Source organism: Arachis ipaensis, chromosome B03, assembly GCF_000816755.2.
Source record: "Arachis ipaensis cultivar K30076 chromosome B03, Araip1.1, whole genome shotgun sequence".
NCBI classification, from domain to species: domain Eukaryota; kingdom Viridiplantae; phylum Streptophyta; class Magnoliopsida; order Fabales; family Fabaceae; genus Arachis; species Arachis ipaensis.
The window spans coordinates 66,259,515-66,265,537 of NC_029787.2; positions in this window are offsets into that span (position 1 = coordinate 66,259,515).

Below are 6,023 nucleotides of genomic sequence, written 5' to 3' on the forward strand. Positions count from 1 at the left end.
AGCAAGGTTTCCCAAACCTTCACAAGCGCAAAATGCCACTTCAATGACACTCCACATTGGGCCACTTCCAAATACTCCAATTCCTTCATTTATTCTTCAATGTTTCAAGCTTCTATGAAGGGAATCAAAAGTTCACAAGCCCAAGTCAAGCCACAATTAAAAATCAATCAAGGCCACAAGAATCATCTAGAAGTAATTAGAAAATTTGCATTTGATTTTAATTTCATTTGAATTTGTAATTTAGAGAGCTTATAAATAGGACCTTAGCTTCATCATTTGACACACACCATAGAGGGGTGGAGGTGACTCCACTCTTCTTTCACTCTCATTCTCTTTTCTTCTTCCATTTTCTTTCATACACACTTTTCTAAATATTTTGCTATGATGAGTTTCTAATTTCCAACATTTGGGAAAGAGAGCTCTATTGCAATTTAATGGGTTGATTTATTTTCATTCTTCATCTTCAATTCTTCTTTCATTACTTCTTTAGAGAGAGTCTTTGTGCTTCAAAGATCTAATTACTATCGAGAGAGGGATTAGATCTATTTGAATTCTATGATGAACTTGAGAAAGGAGTCATAGAATTTAGTTTGAGGCTCTTCCCTCACAACTCTCTTGATTGATAATTCTTAGCTTGATATGTGAGATGTAATCACTTTGAATTAAAATCTTGAGAGTTGTGTGGCTCTAAATTAGAGACCATTCTTCATCTCTTCTCATGAGCAATTAGATCAAGAGATTGGCAATTGATCAAGTTAAGAGAAATCAAATCACCAAGAGATTGGGGTTTGATTACTTATGATTTGCCAAGAGATCAATGATTGCATGATTGAAGTGGAGATGAGAATTTTTGATCTTGAGAATGCAATAACTCTTGATCCCAATGTTAATTTCATTCTTAATTCTTGTTATTTACTTTTTGTCTTTAATTCTTGTCATTTACTTATGCACATTTATGGCTTTATTTACTTTTGCACGATTGTGCCTTCTAAGTGTTTGTAGAAATACTTCACTTGGTTTTACTTTCTAGTCATTTACTTTCTTGCACTTTACTTTCTTGTACTTTTCATTCTTTGCAATTTACATTCTTGTACTTTAATTTTCAGCACTTTAATTTCTTGTCATTTACTTTCCTTGTACTTTATTGCTTTCATTTAATTTCAAGTCATTTACAATTCTTGTTACTTATCACTCAAAATTGAATCATCTAACTAGAATAATTAATCAACTATTACTTGCTTAATCCATTAATCCTCATGGGATCGACCTCACGCTAAGTGTGTTTTACTACTTGATACGACCCGGTATACTTGCCAGTTGCGTGTTAATAATTTATAATTTTCGCGTATCATTAGGGTGTTACAACAATACTGTTTTTCATTTGCTTGACCATGAAACAACCTAAATATGTTATCAACATTGTAAATTCACATTCCATGATGCTATTATTAGTATTTAGATAATCTATATGGTTGCCATGACAATGACGGGTACTGAGAAACTATCCACGTTCCCGTCGTACCGGTGCCTGTCTCCGTCGGTCGTAGTAAGTTAATTATGTTTGCTAGGGGTCTTGTAAATGAATCATTAACGTCATTAATGTGTGTTCTCAGTCTTATCTACTTAAATATAAGAGCTGATTTTATTCTTCAACCTTGTCGTTGTAGGAGGACATTTCGAATGGAGTTTCGCCATAGCGAATCTTCAAATAATACATGGAATAATGGATGAAGCCATCCAAATTTGTTGAACTTGTTAGTTAACCGACGAACAATTTTTATTGAAAACTACCGAAGTACAAGTGTTTCACCTGACCAAACAAATAAGTATTAATTTTTTAGCAGAGACATGTCCCCATGATAGACAATTTAGGGCACTGGTTTCTGATGCTTGTGTCCTTTAAAGACCATACAATTTACAATCTTTATTCATCGTCCAATCAGTTCGAGATGCAACATCGTGAAGACTGTACTCAGAACAAGACATTGGCATAACATAAAACATGATGTACTTCCGAGGACTGGCTTATGTCATGTGTTATGTGTAGGAAAAGGTTTTGTCTGAGGTGATGCAAATCTTCTACGACAAGGAGTTAATCAATCCACTAAACAATTTCGGATGATTTCCCATATAAAGCCTCGTTGGGATACCAAATTGTTGACAATGATAAATAGCACAGTACAAGATGTGTGCATGACTTTATAGTTTTCATGGGTTCACTTTAGTGTTCACAGTAATTCACTATTGATCAAATTAATATGCAGCTTAAATTTTGGGATTTGAGTCATATGGTGGCTCAACATGAGGGGTCATTTCAACCCCATCATAGACGGGATTGTAAGTAATAATAAATAAAAAATTAAGCTAACCATTGTTAGAGGAACTTGAGATATTAAATACAAATGTCAATCTATAGTTACGGGAGAACGAGATCAGAGAAACAACTTTGCTGAAATCTAGCTAGTACACCATTCAACAAAGTTAAGAAGCGTGTATTGAGTAAGATAGAGGCATGGAACAAGAACCCAATGAAGCATACATAATTCCCACATGATGGTACTCGATGCATGGTCCCCTTGAATGAGCATTTTCCTTTTTCTAGTTATAATCCCTGCTTTTAATAGTGTTTTATTTGAAATTGTAACAGACACTTAGTGTGTACTGCAACAACAATGTTTCAAGACACTTTGTCATGACTAGAACCTGCATAATTGACTACTTTCTTTTTGTGTTAGTTACCGAATGTGTTACATATAAATTTTGTTTATTAAGAAAGGAACAGTTGAAAAAACAAATTTACTGATTTCGACATATTACATACAATTTTCAATCGGATGTTCACATTTTTTATTTGAAATTTAGTCTGCTACTCATATTTTGTAAACTTGATATGTTGTTAAAAAGCATGCCGACAAAAGCAATTGTCTAGAAGTTAGTATTGGTAGCGATGACCACATAAAAGGGTGGTGTCCAAATTACTGGCAGGTGAATTTCATAGTTTTATAATTTGTATGCCGAGTTTTAAATATTTAATAATTATTCACTCTCATACTTTGAAATTTAAATATTTATTTATAACCCTCTATAGTCGGTTAAGCAAACACTTTTAATCACATAATACTTTAAAATTACACTGAGTATTTATAACACTTTTGCAGTTTTTTTTATATAATTTGCAACCTGATGCGTGTGCATCTTTAGTGTTTTTCTCTTAGAATTCTCACCAATAAACTTAGAGTTAGTGTACATTCATTGGTTACATGAGAATTTAGAAGAGAATTAGTGAAGATTGGAGAAAAAGAGAAGCAAAAGCACAAGGAGGAACCAAAAGTTCAAGACAAGTGCAAAGAGAATTAGTGGAAGCTGTCAACTCTGACCTCTTTATACTCGAACAAAAATAACTTGAGCTACCAAGCTCCAAATGAAGTGATTCTAGTGCCATTAGAAAGCTAACTTCCAGAGCTTTTTAACGATAGTTAATACTCTATAGTGAACATTGAATGTGAGAGTGCAAATCATCATTCTAAACCATGTACAAAAGAGAGGAAAAAGGGATGTCACGCATACGCATATCTCATGGGTACGCATGACTCCCAGTTTGCGTACAACATGGAGAAAGTCACATAGTACATGAGCTGCTGGCAGCCTGACCTCTTCATCTTCAAAGGAGCATAAAGTGAGCTATAGAGATCCAAATGACTTGGTTTTAGAAGTGTTAGAAAGATAACTTCAAGAGCTTTCCAATGATATATAATATTATATAGTTGACATGAGTCTCACAGAACTTCTCATGCAACCAAAGCACGTGAAGCCTCTAGAAGCACTCTCAGCAAGCATAACCCAAGGGGTGTACAATGTAGCAGTCACGCATATGCATACAGCATGGGTACACGTAACAAGAAATTTTTGGGAAGTCACGCATATGCATGACGCATGCATATGCGCAAGTTGCTTTTTGCGTAGTACATGGAATTCACCACGTACAACGCTAGGGCATATCAAAAGGTCAAATTGAAGGAAAATTGGCTCACGTACAATGTAGCCTACTTTACATTGTACGTGAGCCCACAAAATACATTCCAGGACCAATTTTCATATCACGTATAACGTGGTACAAGCCACGTACTACGTGGGCTTTGATGCTTCTCCCAGGATTTCAATTCAAGATAAACTCTTATTCGATTTTTCAACCTTCTGGAAGATAAATCACAAGCCCATTAATGACAGTATTAATTAAAGACTACAAGGAGATAAAGATTCGAAGTTATTCTAGAGAGAATCATTAATTAGATAGATTTGATTCTGTTTTAGTTTTGATTCTGTTTTAATTTGAATTTGAATTTTAAATTAGGATTAGTATGTAAGGTAGAGGGGCACTCTCTGAAGTTTAAGAGCTCTATTAGTTCTGATCTATTAGTTCTAATTCTCCTTGGTTAAGGTTAAGAGCTCTATTAGTTCTATGGATTAATGCAATAAATTTTCTACATCTGATTGATGCAACTGATTTTTTCTTAAGAAAAGGTTTTCATTCTTCATCTTAAAGGGTTTGAATATGTTGGGAAACAATTCTTGTCTGACGTGAATTTTCTTAATCTCTTGAAAAAGTTGATTAATTGAATTAAGCTTGAAAATATTTCTCATAATTCTTAAGTTTTGAACCTAGATTGATAAGTGACATAAAATTAACTAGGTTAAATTCTTATGAATTGTGTGGCATTATAAATCAGAGATGTGCATAACTCTTTTCTTGATTAAGTGACTAAGGGATTAGCACTTAATTAGATAAAAGAGAAATTGAATCACCAAGGGATTGGGGTTTAATTACTAATGATTTGTCATAAAATAATCGTTGCATGATTGGAGTAGAAAGTGAAAAGTATTAATCCAGACGTTCTAATATCTCTGAAACCTTAACTTTCTCAATTATACATCTTTTTCACACTCACTGTTTGCTTCTGTTTTGCTCCGTTCAATTGTTGTTTATGTTCAAAAGCTTTTAAAACCCTAATTTACTAGTCTGACTAGATTAATCGGTTGATTTTGCTTGCTTAATTCGTTAATCCTCGTGGGATCGATCCTCACTCACCTGATGTATTACTTGATTCGACCTGGTGCACTTGCCGGTGTTTTGTGGATCGTAAAATCCGCATCAAGGTTTTGGCGCCGATGCTTGGGATTAATTGTGACTAACGTTTCTGTTTTGCAATTGTTGTTTATGTTCAAAAGCTTTTAAAACCCTAATTTACTAGTCTGACTAGATTAATCGGTTGATTTTGCTTGCTTATTGCTTAATTCCCCGTGGGATCGACACTCACTCACTGTGAGTTATTACTTGATACGACCCGGTGCACTTGCCGGTGTTTTATGGTTTGTGAAATCCGCATCACCATGCGTACGCATGCTAGCATGGATATGCATGACTGTACCTTTTCGGATGGGACATGAGAGATTTTATGTAGGACACAGCAATTATGTGTATGCTTAAATGTATGTGTACGTGCAACAAAATGTTTTTGCCCAGCATCCATGCACATGCATGCATGCATGCATATGCACGGCCCTTGGTTCACGTGGTACGTGGAGTTCACAACGTAAAACATGACGAGAAGAAATCAAAGGAAAATTGAAGCTAGTACAACATAGCCTTGGTACGTGAACTAAATAGAAAGCATTCCAAACCAAAATGGCTTCACGTGGTACGCGAGAGTCCTCACATGGGACGTTAAAGTTAAGTCCTACCTCCCAGGGCTTCAATCAAGGCCAGCCTATCTCCAAGTTCTTAACCTTTTGGATGATCAATCAAAAGCCCATCAAAGATGACATTAATTGAAGATTGCAAGCAATTAAGGAGAAGATCTTTATGGAGAAGAAAACAATTAGGAAAGAAATTTAGTTTTAACTTAGTTTTTTATTCTATTTTCACGCTTGAATTTGAATTTGATTTTCTAGGGTTAGTGTTCATACCCTGGGTCGAGTTACGCAGCCCAGGTTGACCGAAGACAAAAGTGACCGACCTCTTCAGG